This window comes from Micromys minutus, assembly GCF_963924665.1.
Source record: "Micromys minutus genome assembly, chromosome: 21".
Classification (NCBI taxonomy): Eukaryota; Metazoa; Chordata; class Mammalia; order Rodentia; family Muridae; genus Micromys; species Micromys minutus.
Window position 1 is genome coordinate 7,352,216 of NC_137956.1, and position 16,859 is coordinate 7,369,074.

The 16,859-nt window shown below is 39.8% G+C and overlaps 1 protein-coding gene across 1 annotated transcript in view; it reads right to left on the reverse strand.

Annotated features, from left to right (window-relative positions):
- Window positions 1–16,859, reverse strand: part of UNC13C (unc-13 homolog C) — a gene marked incomplete at both ends in the record, with an annotated part of 411,981 nt that overhangs the window by 201,698 nt on the left and 193,424 nt on the right. The gene's annotated exons all lie outside the window — the stretch shown is intronic.

The following is a 16,859-nucleotide window of genomic DNA, read 5'->3' on the forward strand; positions in this document are numbered from 1 at the left end:
GGGCAGGATTCTAGGCGAGTATGTGACTGATCATTTGGGTTCTGTTCTTTGCAACAAAAAGTCTGAGATAGATTATAAGGAGGAATGATAAACTTTGGGTTGCCGGCTTCATGGATTCCAGTCTTTGGTGGGCCCATTGCTTTGAGCCTTCAGTGAGGCTGAGCATCGCTCTGTGAAGGATGCAGGATAAGGGTACTCAGTCAAGAGAGGATGGATGAGCATCGCTCTGTGCAGAATGTAGGATGGAGATATTCAGTTAAGAGATGTTAGGAGGCAGAGGCAGAGAGAAGACAGAGAAGAGAGAAGATGGCAGAGAGGGTTGGGGGGACACGATCTAGCTTCTAAAGGCATTGGTTTCGTTGTGTAGTTTCCAACCAGGCTTTATATTCTATTAAGAACAGTCCCTTCAGCTCACTAATAATCTGATGATACTACTGTTTCCATGATCCAATCGCTTCTCAATAGAGCCACTGGCTGGAGATCAAGCTCACGGGCCACAACCCTTCTCAGTGACATACCTCACAGCCAAATCATAGCACCCAGTCTATACAGACGATACTGTGAAATCAAACTCAATTCTAAAAGTCCCTGTGATTTAAGAATGGCCCATATCTTTTAGTCTGCCTCTAATATCTATATTTCCTCCATCCTCTTTTGTTGGTGAAAGCTGCTTAGTACTGCCCACAGGTATGTGATTGGTCTTTCCCGACTGTATTTTGTGGACTGTCCTCCCGCACTTCTCTGTCTGTGACTAACCATTCTTCGAGAATCAGCTAGTCACTTGCTCTGGATCACTTTGCCTAGAGCTTCTTAAGCGAAGTTGCAGATTTAACCTTTCTCTTCCTGCCTCTCAGCATCTAGTCCCTCTTGTATAGTAACCTTTGACCTGGGGTCTCTGAGTGAGTTCTGAGCATCACTGACTTTCCATTTGAAAGCAAAATGAAACTATTTCAATTTTCCCCTTAATTTTGTATTCAGGCAATGTATCACAACAGTATTTTGTCACTAATAAAATGACTGGCATTTATATATAACATTCAGAGTGTAAGGAAACCTAAAATATTACTTCAGTTCATATTGCACTGAAACTATATTTCAATATAATTGATCTACTTTTCTGTTTCTATATTTTATTTAATGCGTTAAATATCCTCTCAACATAAGAAGGCATCCATGTCTTTACTAGACTACAAAATGAGCTCTAGGGGCAACATTTACTTAACAATTCTTGACAGTGTCATGTACTTCCTTTATAAAATTTTATTTATTTATTTATTTGTTTGCTTGTTTATGTCTTTGAGACAAAACTATACAATGCAAGTAAGAGGAAAGTTTTGGGGTACACCATGCCTATTTGCAAACTGTAGCTCATGATTTTGATTCAATGTAGGCAGTATTGGATCGAATACTACAGTAAAATGTGAAGTATTTGAGATGATTACTTTGTGGTATGATTAGCATTTAGTCTTTTAGGCCGAGATTTAGATATTTGTTGTGGTCAGCACACTGTGAACAAATTAAAATGGTTCATTTGGTACTTAGCCCAACTCAGTTCCTAACTCATTTGCATAAAAATATTCTCTTTTGCATGTTTTACTATGTGGTAAAATTTTTTAGATAACAAGTTATAGGTTAGCTGCTTATCTAGGAAGAGTTCTTTTGGTTTTTGTTTGCTTTGTTTTTATGTGGCTTCTGCTCAGAAATTTACCAAAGGAAAACCCTCTCTTAAACTTTGAGAAATTACATCACCCCATGAAGACTATTTAAGATGGAGACAAGCACCTACACCCCACAAAAGGTCTAGGCTAGAGGACTGTGAATTCAAGGGCAGTGACTTTGTAGGAGAACCTTGTCTAAAACCATAAAGACAGACAGATGGATGGATGGACAGACCGACGGACAGACAGACAGACAGACAGACAGACAGACAGACAGACAGATAAATAGAAAAAAGAAGAAAGGAGAGAGGGGGGGATGGAGGGAGGGAAGGAAGGAAGAAAGGAAGGAAGGAAGGAAGGAAGGAAGGAAGGAAGGAAAGAAGGAAGGAAGGAGAAGGGGACATAAAGTAGTTGGGGAAATGGCCTGGCAGTTAAGAACACTTGTAGTTCTTGCAGAGGACCAAGTTCAATTTCCAGTCCCCAACGGGGCAATTCACAGCTGTCCAGTTCTGGGAACCTAATGCCCTTTACTGGTCTCTGAGGGCACTTCACTGACATGGTCCACATGCAGGGAAACATTCACACACATAAGATAAATAAAAAGAAAGCAAAAACAAAATAAAATAAGGAAAACCATGCCCTCCCCAAACAAGCCATGTGTCAAATATTCGAATCAGATAATTGCTGTTTGTTTGCATTTGAATTGCCTACGTTCTTGCCAGGTTTAGGAGACAGGCTTCAGAAATTTGATTGTGGAGTTGAGTTACCAGAGACCCCGCTCTCTAAAGTGTACAATAAGTCTCTTTTTTGTTCTTTATATTACAGATAACATTTTACTTACTTTGAAGTACAGAAGTATATCTAATTACTCAATATGTAGATCAAACTATGTGCTAAATTAGATGTACAATGGATAATTTTATATGAAAATGGTTTATTCATTTTAACAGAGTTGAGAACTAACTACTTCCACTTCCTATCTGAATCAAGTTCCATAAATCTATTTTCTAGGAACTAAGGTCGACAGTAACCATCTTAGCAGGTATTTATAGAAACACTGAGAAAATATTATATAACTGTTACCAGAGTGCTGGGCAGGGTTTGCTCCATATTAGTTATTACTATATGTGACCCCATACATTATTTTTAATTTATAGCCTGTTTGTCTAAGAAATATATTTTTGATATTCTTCAGCATCACTTACAATAAATATTCACTAAATCTATGACATTTCACAGAGTAAAACCTGTTTAGAATACTTTACATAAATATGACTTTTCCTTATCCTTAGAAATACATGCATAAAATATAGATTTGAGAGAGATCTTACTAATAAGATGTGGTAGAGATTGGGAAGGGAAAATTAATCCACTCTGCTGAGTTGCTGGTGGACAACAAAGCTGTGAATTACCCAAAAAGGACATCCCAAGAGGGAGTGACAGCAGAGTCCCTTCATGTCTGGTGTCTGGATGGCAGTGTCTGATGGTTTGCTCAGAATTCACATTAAAGTTTGCTAAGATGATAATGCCTTTGCTGTCTCTCAGCAAAGTATCTATATAGTAAATGAAAACACAGGGACTGATGTGTGTGTGCACAAGTCCTGGAAAATGGTACGTAGTGTGCATATGAAGGGAAAATGATGCTATAAACACACTGACATCACTGCAAAAGCATAAAGATGTCCCCTTTGTTATCAGAATTCATATTCAGGAAATGGAAATCTGAGATTTTTTTCCCCTGCAAATCAGCAGGGGCGGTAGACAGGATTCTGTAGATAATAAAGACTAATAAACATTTCTGTGCTCTATTCTGTCACAGGTAACACTACCCTGATTCATTCTGAGGATTTAACTTTCTTTTTGTTTTTGTTTTACAAAATTATAGCAAGACTTCTCAACCTTTAAAGATAGGGATAATATACTCATCCATAGAAACAGAAGTAGTGGTTATGTATAGATATTAATGCATTATAATGTATATTTCCATACAGATAAAGCATGTGAGCATATACATTGTATCACATATGAATGCACACACACATTAGTGTAGTGAGATTAAGAAGAAAAAATGCTTCCATTAGGCTATTTCTAACTTTTGGGGAAAGGGCAGGGTTCCAGGTTAGAAATACAGCCACTCAATGACTGTCCACATCGCCACTGTGAGGTTTCTTTATTCTTTGCCTTGGAGATTTTGCTTTTGTTTTGACTTGAAATTTAAAAAGTCCTCAAGCCATGTATTCACCTATCCACCCAGCCAGACCCTTATTAGCCAGTAATTTCGCATCTGTTAACGTGACAAAGTTGAGACTCAGTGAGATTAGATGACCCACCTGAACAAACCCTCCCTGCTAATGTCAAAGCAAATGTGCTATTAATAGATTGTGAGTAAGTAAAAGGAAGCAGAGTGGAGCCCCGGGAACTCCTTGTGACTCTGCAGAGGACAGCGAGGGTCTCTCTGCACATCGCAGTGACTAGTTCCCTTTCCTCTTCATATGTGGGACGTCTTCTACACGTTCAGAGGCCACTGACAGCGAGCTTGTGTACTGTTCCTCCCAGAATCCCTTCTGCTCTACGTCTGACATTACATTTTCACAGCTAGCATGTGTTCTCCAAGCTTCTCATTTTTTCTCACCAAATCTGGCCTGCACCACACCTTTTCTCAGATCTATTTCATTTTTTATATCGGGTGCTTTTTTTTTTTTTTTATTTTGCAACTGACTTGAACCTTTTGTTTCATGCTTATGACTTTTTTCTTCTTTTTCTTTATCCTACCAAACACTTTGAATGTTATTTGGATGGTCTCCCTTTATTATTTATAATGTCATTATACTGGACTATATAAAGCCATTTTTCATTCACGTGCATATAACATACATTAAGCACATTGTTCTCTCATTCTCCCCTGCTGACATTCCCTTCTTTCCCTGCGCTCCTGCTTGTTTCCCTAGACTCACTGCTTCCTTCATGTCATATACACATATATATTTACAAAATCTAGAAACCACATAGGAGCAGAAACATGTGATCAGAATAGCTATGTTGAAGTCCGTGGTGCTTCACACTTGATTTTGTGCCTTTTAGTCAATCATATTACTTTGCACTTATCTACCCCATACAAGAACCAGCCACAGAATTAACGCCAGCAAAACAATTAGCGTCCTATCCTGTTTCATAACTCACGTGTTTGTACCATGATTTTCTTTTTTAAGCATGAAAAAGCTACAGGCAATAAACCTAAAATGTATAGTTAACCTTGTGGAGTAGATGACAGGGCAGAGCCTGGTGATTTTAATCACCACAAGATAGAGAGCCAAGGTCTTTGGAGGCACCAGAGCAGAACAGCTGGCCCAGATGTGCTTGGTGTTCTGGTGAAGTGCCAGTTGAGACATTTGAAATAATTTTAAATATATTATGTTTTTAAAAATGATTTCACTTTCAAACATGTGTTCTAGTAGATCAGCACTCACATTAGAGTCAGCCAGGCTATAGGAAGAGGTGCGAGCAGTAGTCAAAGAGATGCTCCCTCTGCCTGCATCCTTGGAATGGAATGGAACTTGGCTGAGAACATTGCAATGTGGACCACTGCAAGACTGAACAAAGCTGGCTGCTCAGTTATTCATAGGCACAAGCGTGTGTGTGTGTGTGTGTGTGTGTGTGTGTGTGTGTGTGTGTGTGTGTAAGAGTAGAAAATTCTAAGTACAACTTCAAAGATCGAGTGCTGCCCCAGGACATTTTTAGCACCTTTCTTCCTTCGGTCCCTTAGGTCTCTTACTGACAGTGATGGAATGTTTAGCAGCAAAGATCAGATTAAAAGTAATTCATTCTCTTCCTTCACCTGAGGCTGCTAAGCATCAGGTAGAGGAAGAGGAATTAAGACAGTGGGTTCAAAAGCTGAGTTACAGGTTTTAGGCGTATGTAGTTGCAATGTGCCTCTGCTTTGTCTGGCTTTGGTTACAGGTAAAATGATCCTGAGTCGCTGAACTCACAGCAATGGGGAGACCACAGGCCTGTGCTTCCTGGGATGACCCTCATTCTCCTGCTGTCACTTGAGACAATCCTATCAAAAGGAGCAGAGAGTCCATGCAGATATATAGTGCCTCAGGATCTAGAGGCAAAGGGATGGAGTGAATTCCCCATGAAAGAAATGCCAAAGCTGCAGAATTGCTTGACTAAGAATCTTCTTCAGATATATGATGAGAACGGCATGCATATATTTGCTCAGCGGAATTATTTACTATGAGGCAACATGTGTGATTATTCCCAGTCTTACTATTTACTTAGTGAGAAGGGTTGGACTGTGTCTTAGTTAGGCCACATATTAAAAATTTTCTCAACTGACACCTCTTGGGCCAGGTCTGCACAGATCAAATCACTCACAGCAACAAACTCTTCCATATTCCTTTTAGGATGGCTCATTAAGCCCCACTCAAAGCATTCCAGTGCTTTCCAAATCCAAACTCCCCAAATCCACATTTTTTTTTCAAACAAAAACATGGTCAGGCCTATCCCAGCAATACCCCAGTACCTGGCACCAACTTCTGCCATAGTTAGGGTTTTACTGCTGTGAACAGACACCGTGACCAAGGCAACTCTTATAAGGACAACATTTAATTGGGGTTGGCTTAGAGGTTCAGTCCATTATCAAGGTGAGAACATAGTGGTATCCAGGCAGACATGGTATAGAGCTGAGAGTTCGTCTGAAGGCTGCTAACAGAGTACTGGCTTCTATGCAGCTGGGGTGAGGGTATTAAAGCCCACTACCACAGTGACACACTGACTCCAACAAAACCACACCCACTCCAAGGAGACCAAACCTCCAAATAGTGCCACTCCCTGGGCCAAGCATATACACACCAAATTGTTTCCCCGTCTTCTTTCTCCACTAATACCCACTGGGAGTGTGGGAAGGTGCCCTTCCTTCATTTAGGATACAGATGAATGATGAACTCTACTAAATGCTTATAGATACCCAAGACTAGACTTGGAAATACACACAGTGAAGCAGACCTCATTTGAAGATGACCTGTCTCAGCAGAGGGGGGCACACACTGGCGTCACTAGTTAAGCGGAGGAGGAGGGCAGTTGAATACAGACGCTGACCACCCAGAGATGGGCAAAGGCACCTTGTTTGCTTACATAACACCTTCCTTTCCTAACACTTCTGATGGCCTGTCACTGTCTCCGACCTGCAGTTGAGGAGGGATGTCTGACACAGCAAAGAGGAAACAACGTCTGAAGTGCAGTGCAGCTGTGCAGTAGGAGATGGGCAACAGGCTGTGAAGCTCATTGGAGGAAAGGGAGACAGCAGTGATCTGGAGCTGCCTCTTCTGCTTCCCCGTTTCACCCCAGGTCATAAGTATTAACTGACTTTACAAAGATTCGAAACCAACCCAATGAGAAAAACTGGGATGGGTCCATCGAGGTTCTAGATTGTCCCTGAAGGGAACACACCTGGAACTCAAGTTGAAATAAACTCATACTGTCTTTAAACAGAGGTTTTCATGTATCCCAGGCTAGCTTTAAATTCATCATTGCAACATACGTTATATTGGTAAAATATCCTGTGCTGTTTTAGCTCAATGGAAAGCTGGCAGGGAGGAATTGTCCCCATCGTCAGATCCAAGCATGCTCCTGTCAAGTGTCCTTCAAAGACCCTGGCCTGGGTCGGGTTGGCCCCATGGCTCTTAAACAGGGGAGAGAAAACAGAACAGATCAAGAGTAAAACCACTGTAACTCTGAGAACAGCTAACAGGTGAACCATTTCTACCAGAGGTTACTACTGTTTATCCCACAGTATGAAAATACCTGCCTAGGGAAGAGTTGGAAGCTTTGGACTTGGAAATCCAGCTCAACGATCCCAAGGCTGCCCCAGTCTCTTCTGCTGGATGAGGATGGTCCCCAGTTGAATGACATCATCTCCATCTGTTGCTATTTCCTTTTTTGCTTGGAAGTCTCATCTGAGCAGACACTGCTCCACCCAGGGCACTAGATTAGAACTCCAGCGGGCTGCTTCCCATGTTGATTCCCTGCTATATATTTCTAGACCCCAACTTGAGAATATTGCCTTTTGTTTGGCCTGTCAATCAGGCTGTGGCTCTGCCCCATGCTTTGAGTCCTCCATTGTCTGTTTGCTGCTCTTCCCTGTGACTTACTCTTTATTCTTCCACTTCTGCTTGTGATAAATGTAATAGGCTCACATTCCGAAGTGGAAGCATGGTTATCATAGGTCATCCTCTGATCTTCCACAACACCTACGTAGCTGAGAGTGACCTTATGATGTTCCTACCCTCTAGTTGTTTGAGTAGGTTTGGCCCCCATAGACTCATGTGTTTGAATGCTTGGCCCACAGGGAGTGACATTATTAGGAGGTGTGGCCTTGTTGGAATAGGCATGGCCTTGTTGGAGGAGATGTATCACTGTGGGGTGGGGCTTTGAGGTTCTATGTTTAAGCTCCACCCAGGGGAAAAGTCAGTATTCTGGCTACCATGCTTCCCGCCATGATGATAATGGACTGAACCTCTGAAACTGTAAGCCAGCCCCAACTAAATGTTTGCCGCCTTTATAAGAGTTGCCTTGGTCATGGTGTCTCTTCACAGCAATGGAAACCCTAGCTATGACATTCCCCCACTGCCTCTCCCCAGTGCTAAGACTTGATTAAGGAGACCAGTTTATGCAGTGTTCAGAACTGAATCTAGGTCTCTGTAGATGCCAGGTGAGCTCTCCCAACTGAGCTACGCTCAGGCTTCATAACTTCCTTTTTTGATTAAGCCACCATGGAAGTTTGATGTGAAAATGCAAGCCTGATTCTAATTGGGGTTTTGGCAAATGTCGAAGCCATCCTTTGCCAATACACTTGCCACTCAGGATTAAGTCAGAAATTCCTACTGAATAAAGAATCAAAAGATTAACAATATAAAAATGTGGAAAGTTGTTTACTAATATCTTCAACAATTCACATAAATTGATGAACTGTTTCTGTTTCTCAAGGTTGGTTCATCTATGATTCATCACTTTGACTCTCAAAAGCTTGCATTTCAGGGCAACAAGGATAAATAATGAACAGAATTTGAAAACAAGAGAAATATCACAAATAAAAGGAAAACATCTTCCACACAGAACAAAGAGAGAAGCATAACTTTAATAAACCTGAACCTTTGTAGCCATTCGCAATCTGCCTAGGTAGCTAGCCAGAACTTCCTGCCTTGTTTTTAAATTTATGAATTTGGCTCCTTTTAGCAACAGAAAATAAATATTTTGCTGCAAAAACTTTTTATTGAAAACAAACCAAGAGAATTGTTCTGCATTTTCCCTATAGTTAGAAGTAATACCCTCCCTAAAGTGTGAGGTTAATTTTCAGATTTACATGTTTTAATTGTTAACGTCAGGAATGGTATTGTTCTTTAGGGCATAATGCATTTTATATTAAACACACATATCACACGCAGACATACACATACACACAGACCTCAACACCACACACACACACACACACACACACACACACACATTTCTTGACAGGTGTTCTGTTAGGATTGCTATAGCTGTGATGAAACACCAGGACCCAAAATCAAGGTGAGGAGGAGGGAATTTATTTGGCTTACACTTTCACACTTTAGTCCATTGAAAGACCCCCGCTTAGCAACAGTAAATGCCATGTCTGTAAGGCTGTGCACACACGGGGCAGGCTAGGTCAGGGTCCCAGGTGGCCAAGCAAGATACCGGTGGGCGGCCAGCTAGCAATAGACAAAGAAAGCGAGACACTCATACAAGCCCAGCTTTCAGATAAGCTGCAGCCCCCGACTGTTACCAAGAGTTGTGTCCTTGGAGCCATATTTCTGCCACAGTCCCTGCCAAACAAGATGTCTGTAGTTGACCACCTGGACCTGGGTAAAGACACAATATTTTGCCATACATGCTGAGACAAGGACGAAAAACAGCACCCTGTCCCAGAGGAGGGGCCAAGGCCACCCTTTCCGAAGAACTTAGGGCTTGTCCCCAGTTCACCCTGGTTTCATTTAAACTAACCAATTAAAACCCTGTTGCTATGCTTCTGCTTCTGTACCTTGCTTCTGCCCCCCAAGCCCTATAAAAAGGGGACTGCCCCTTTGTCCGGCGCGCAAGTCCTCTGAGAGACTGTGTGCCCACAGGTACCTGTGTAAATAAACCTCTTGCTACTTGCATCCGAAAAAAAAAAAAAAAAAAAAAGAAAGATCCCCAGAGGGTATCTTCCGTCTGAAGAGACCCCTCCCAAGGAGCAGCGAGACCACTCACTTCGGATGCAAGATTTTCTGGTGCTGTTCTTCAACTGAAAAGGGAAGGGAATACTTTAGTTTTTGCCTCCAGGTTCCTGCCTTGAATTCCTGCCCTGGTTTTCTTCCTGATGGACTGTAAGCTGAAATAAACTGCTTCCATCCTAAGTTGCCTTTGGACAGCATTTTTTTCTTACAACTTTATTTTAAAAAACAGAGATACATGTACATATTTTTAAAAGCATGTTGGCATAAAATTATATGAATATATTTTTGTCAGTACTTGATTTTTTTTAAAGGTTTGATAGCATGTATCTTACTAGTTACAATGAGCATAAAGTACATGCAAAACAAAACGTAACATGGAAATAGTCAAAATTTTCTTTGTGTGTGAAGATTAAACATAATGATTTTTAAATACCAAAAATTGCCACAAAGTTATCTTCTTAGCTCTTGAGTTATTAATGATTTAAGGTCTAGGTGTACCCCACTCTGAGAGGGTGCTATACACTTACGTTTTTTTTTTTTTTTTTTTTTTTTTCCTAAGAAAGACTGAGGCTTCCATTTTTGGCCTTTCTTTTTTTGAGCTTCATATGGTCTAAGAATTGTTCCTTGGGTAGTCAGAGTTTTCTGGGGCTAGTATCCAATTATCAGTGACTGCATATTATGTCTGTTCTTTTGTGACTAGATTACATCACTCAGGATGATATTCTTTAGATACATCCATTTTGTAAAGTCATTGTTTCTAATAGCTGAGTAGTACTCCATTGTATAAATATACCACAATTTCTGTATCCATTCATCTACTGAAGGACATCCAGCTTTTGGCCATTATAATTCAGGCTGCTATGAATATGGTAGAGCATGTGTTCTTATTGTATGTTGGAACATCTTTGGGGTATATGCCCAGAAGTGGAATAACTGGGTCTCCAGGTAGTATTATGTCTGGACAGCATTTTTATCATGGTGGCAGAAACCAAACAAAGGCAATGGCCTTTTCACTATCCATTCTTCTGCTGGTGGACATTTAGGCCTTTTCATTATTCATGTTCTACCGCACATGTGTGCATTTACTAGCTTATATCCTCCATGTACAGTTAAGGGATACTTTCATTGGAACCATTCCTCTCTCACAAATAGTTCTACCTAGAGCAACATACAAATGCTGAAAGTGTTTTAGTCAAGTTGTTCAGAGTGGATCATATAGATTGTACGGTATGCATATTAATTATAAACCTATAAGTATCTATAGACACATACACCAGCTTAACCTCCAGCAATCAAATGTGTTTACCCTCGTGTCTGTTTCTTTATTCTCTGATAACAAGAATTGATCATTCTTTAACTTTTAAATCAGATAATAGCAAACTTACCTTTTTATACTATATTGATACTTTAGGGAATATAGCCATCATCTATGAAGGTGTGTGTGTGTGTGTGTGTGTGTGTGTGTGTGTGTGTGTGTATGTGTGTGTGTGTGTGTGTGTGTGTGTATGTGTGTGTGTGTGTGTTTGAGTGTGCAGTGTGTGTATTGCATTTATATTAGACTTTCACTTTTCCTATCCAATGCATTTAAAAGAACAACCACAACCACAACCACCTCAAAACAACAACCACCTCATAAGACCTCCTCTCATCACTTGGAGATTTCTTGGTAGCTTTGAATATTTCCTATCAGAGAGAAGAGTCAATAGCAGATATTTGCATCTCAGACAACCATTCAATTCCATCGACACCCAACTTTTCTTTCTTTTAGACACCCCCTCCTTCAGTGTCTTTGCTTAAAAAGGAGGCAGCTGCCTTCCCTAGGCATTCTGAAGTGACAATGAGAGCCTTAGTAGCAAGTGACAACCATGCAGTCTCCTTGGCAGAATTCACATGAATGCAGAACTCCACTCAGCGGAGGAGGCAATCTTAAAGGTAAACACTGTTAACTAACATCCCCTTCTTCCCAAACATCAGTGACACCAGGGCACAGTTGTAGGCTTAGAGAAAGGTTCACACCAACCACTGAGGAACTGTAGAAGACAAACCTTAGGAAATTCATTCCAATTACTTTTCTACATAAATGTAAGCTTTAACCAATTATCTGGAATAGAGCAATTCTGCTTCAGAACCCATAAGTAGCAATGTTGGTTAGCTTTCAGTTCTCTCTAGGCACCTGCAGAGTATCATGCAAAATGAGAAGAGACAATGCAAAACCAAACAACAAAGTTCCAAATCCCTGTACAGATGGTATAAAAATCCTAATGCAATCTTGTAGTGTGGCACTGGCATCTGTCTGCAATGCTACTCTTTATCACTAAAATGTAAACTTAAGTTCCAAAAATACCCTAAAACTTAACATGAATACATGTACATGCATGTGCACACACCCCCCCACACTTATACAGAGACACAGAGACATGCACACTCATACACAGACACACAGACATGCACACCCATACACACACACACAAACACACACACACACACACACACACACACACACACACACACACACACACACCCCTATATGATTACAGACACGTGAGTTGGAGACTTCTTATCTTCTGCAAGTTTTGTCATGAAATCAAAACCCAATCTGATTGAAAATAGGTGCAACTCATTTTAAAACCTGCAACAAACACTATGCTCTAGATAATTAAAAGATTGGCAGCGGAGGTATCATTTTCATAAAAGATAAGTCTTTGGGTCAAGTCATTTTAATTGCCACTTTTGTAGCTGTAAGGGGTTGAGGGTTAGTGGTGACATCATATACTTTCCCTTGTAGAAATGCTAGTCAGAGAATGGGCTTTCTGACTGATTGTTGGCCACATCTGTATGTAGGGTAGACACTTAGCATAGTCTTGGCTTCTGAAATCCTCAGGAAAGCCAGTTCAAAATCACCAGACACTTGTTTTTCTAAAAATGAGCCTTTCTGTCAACAACTTTACTGCTGAATTACAAACAGACTTTGTTTCAAAAAATACTTAGTTTCATTCCAGTCTCTATAATTGAATATGTAACTGAAAACATATTCCTGAGGCCAGATTCCTCAAGGAGTAAGGGTGTCTGCTGGCAAGGCTGATGACTTGAGTTTGATCCTAGAAACCCATACAGAAGAAGCTGACCAGGCTTGCACCATCCCATTTTATTCAAACAATAAATGTAATAAAAAGGATGAATCAAGGAATAAATAAGCAATAACCTAACAATTAAAACCTGCTTTAAGCACTGAAAACAATGCCTCTGTATTATCAAGACTAAAAAGTCTATTTCTATATAATTTTCCAAGCATATCTTTCTGCAGAATAGAATCATACAGAACAATAACTGTCTGATGCCAGCGAAGGCCTAGTCCAGGGACCTTAAACAAAGCTATGCCAGTTTCTCCCAGAATTCCCATTGGCTTTTTCATACTGTGCCTTCAGTGTTATTCCAGGCTCTATTGGGCAATGATGAAGAAGAATCGCTCAGATTTTATCAGATGGAAGCTCAGGGGACAACTTCCTTCCACATCTGTACTTTAGATAAGTCACAATAAATTTGTTCTTCTGTATGTTCCCCTCGTTTCTAGTGCTAGTCAAGCATTAGAAGTTCATTGAGCATGTGCAAAGAAAAATGCCAGGCTATTAAGACTTGGTGGTATTCAGTCAAGAAAATGTACTTGAGGTTGGAAGTACAAATAGAAATCTGGAAATCTGAGCGTACCCAAACAACTCTTAGGTAGTCAATGTAGAGAAAGAAGTAGTAAGAGAGCTGCCATCAAAAGAATTATAAGCTAAGGATGAAGTACTAGAGCAAATTAGTAGGGAAAATGCTGTATAGATAGGAGACCAACACTAGAAAGTTTGATTTGAAGACAGCATGAAGCTTTAAATTTACTTTGTATATAATATTGTAGAAGTAGGTCTCAGTCCCAAATGACCTCAAAAGTTTATTGGGGAAAGAAAAGGCTACTAGAACACAAGAACAGGGCAATTACAAAGATCTATAAAACACACGAAGATACTGTTAGAGTAATGTGAACATGAATACACACATATATGTGCCCGAGATGACATTCATTTATACCGACTTTCAGAGACCATCTGATAAGCTGTGGACGGGTTCATTATCCCCCCAAAGAGCATGTGGTGAGAAGCAAATGACAAGAATCAGAAGCCAAAGGCTGAGTCTTTGCTTTCCATACATGCCTTCGGGGAAATGAGCATCCTTCAAACATGCTTTACTGTGATAAGGAACACCTGTGACCTGAGAGCCCCCTGCTACTCTGAATGCATTAGATCTGGACCAGATTTCTGGGGACCATCAAGAGCCAAGAGCAAAGTGTGGTGTGATGATGTCACTGATTTTTTTTTTACACATTTCATTGAGTCTCTCTCCATTGGCTTCTCTCTACTTTGTCATCTTCTTAGTCATAGCATTTTGTTTTCTCATTATTGCAGTTATTTTAAATCTCTTGTACATTTTAAAATATCGCAATCTAAAATATACCTTTTGTTGCACACTACAATATTTTTATAATAAATTTCTAGCTCTGTTTTTGAGAACATTGTATAAGTATAATGATGCATTTTAATAATTACCTGTGATACAAGTCTGAGTAATTATTTTCTGTTTTAGAATTAGTGCATTTTGGAAAATTTAGTCTGTCTGTCTGTCTGTCTGTAAGGGTATGAATATGGAGGGACAGGACAAATTGCCTGGTTTGGATCTGGGTTTCTACCATGTGTCCTGGGGATTGAACTCATATCATCAGACTTGGTGGCAAGTTCCTTTACCCACAGAATCAACTCAACAGTCCATGTTTAATACTTTAAAGAAATAGATTTACACAACTATGTATTGGTCTGTTATATTTGTTATTGTAATTATTGTGTTCATATTTGTTTTATTTTCTTACCTTTCTAGACATCTATGTTTATGATTGGTATTATTTCTCTTTTTTACCAATTTCTTTCTTTTTCCCATTTTAAATATTTCTAGCCTATTAAATACAAGCTTCTAGTTTCTTCTGTTCCAGAGGAATTCTTAAAAACATTCAGCTATGTTTTTCTCTATTACAAATTCTATAACACTTTTTGATTATTAATTTGTGATTTTTTTGAGATTCTAATATATCTACATTCTTCTCCCTTCTCCTTCTTTTCTCAAACTCTTCCCTACTCCCCTCCTTGCTCTCAAATCCATGGCTTTTTAAATTAATTATATCTCTCTATATATATATCTATAGATATAGATATATCCCAAAATATAAGCTGCACAGTCTGTATAATGTGACTCATATTTATATCTTCAAGGTTAATCATTAGAAATTAGATTTGGTGTGACTTCAAGCTTCTATTGAAGTTTCCTGACTCTTTATATCTGAAAAGCCTTTATTTTATGTTTGATTTTTTTGTTTGTTTGTTGAAGACAGTTTCTCTGGACACTTGACAGCTGTCCCTTGGTAATCTGAAGCCGACCCAGTCTTGTCTCTTATTCATACCCTACAGAAGCCTGCCTGCTTCCTTCCTTTGTAAGTAATGCAGACTTCTTCCTGGCTATTAGCAAGGTTTTCATTTCTGTTAGGTTGGTTATTATGTGCTTTGACACAGCCTTTCCCTGTTTTTTATATGTGGCTTTCTATTTTTTTAACTTTGATAAAATTTTTGAAAGGATGAGTCTTTCTCAGACGCTTTTCACAAGTTTTTTTTTTTAATCTCTCCTGTCTCTTATGGATTATCATCATGTATCATTGTAATGATCTATGTTTCAGATTCTTTTTAGTCATTAACATCTCTTCAATGAGCTCCTTACAAACATAGAACATATTTAATTCTCAAATATTACTTTCTTTTTAGCACCATTTACCTAGAATCAAATACCTGTTACATTGTCAAGCCCTGCTAAGTGGTCTTACCAGGAAGAAAAAACAGACAAACTCCTTGCGTGGAGACCACAGGGAGTGCTGAGTACCACCCCCCCCCCACATATACACAACTTGAGGATTATTGGCAATTGGTAGTTCCTGGAAGTGGGAAAGTCGGTTTTCTTTAAGCATGTGGCCCATGGTAGATTGACCATACTATACTGGAAGGTCCTATACCCAAGGTTACATGGGTAGAACTGCCCATGAGCCATTCCCCAACTTCCTCTGACTGGCTGTGGGCATCAACCTCTGCATCATCTACTTTTCCACAAGAAGGAAGGTCCAATAGGGCAGCACATCTTTTTCTACTGGACTCCATGTTGGTAGCACCAGACAACACCTCCCACAGATATGCTTAATTGATGGTAATGGTAATGGAGCTGGTATTTTAAAACAAACAAACAAACAAACAAACAAACAAAAAACCACCTTGGCATCTGGATCCATTGCACGGAGGTGGGTTACTGGATATCCTTCTTCTCACAGCTTGTCTAGGAAAGTATCAGGATGCTGAGCTTCCCTTTCTGCTTTCAAGGAACTGAGCATCAAGAAGTGGAGGAAAGAGGCAAGCAGGTGGATGGACAGTGTGGTACTTGGGTTTTAAAATCACCATGTGCTCTCTCAGGCTGACTGAAGGCTCTAACCAGGTGTATTACACTCAGAAAATTTTGTTTTAATCTACAAATCTATGTCTAGCAGAACCACATGGCTCTTATATACATAAAGCACATAATATAAACAGTCTCCTAATCTCATCTTATTGAGTCACTTAGTACAAAGGGTTTCTTTGTTTATTTATTTATTTCAACAGGAAGGTTTCCTATAGTAAAGGCACACACACATACATACACACACACACACACACACACACACACACTGGCCTATGTGTATTCACTGACAACATAGTCATTTCAATGTATGCTTCAGAGGAAGGATGCATCGTAGATATGAGGGAAAGCACAGCCAGAGGCATCTGGAAGAGTCTTGAAAGTAGTAAATGTAGTAGAAAAAGTAGTAGACTGCGCATGGCCAGCAGTCAGAGCCTGGTGAGGAGAA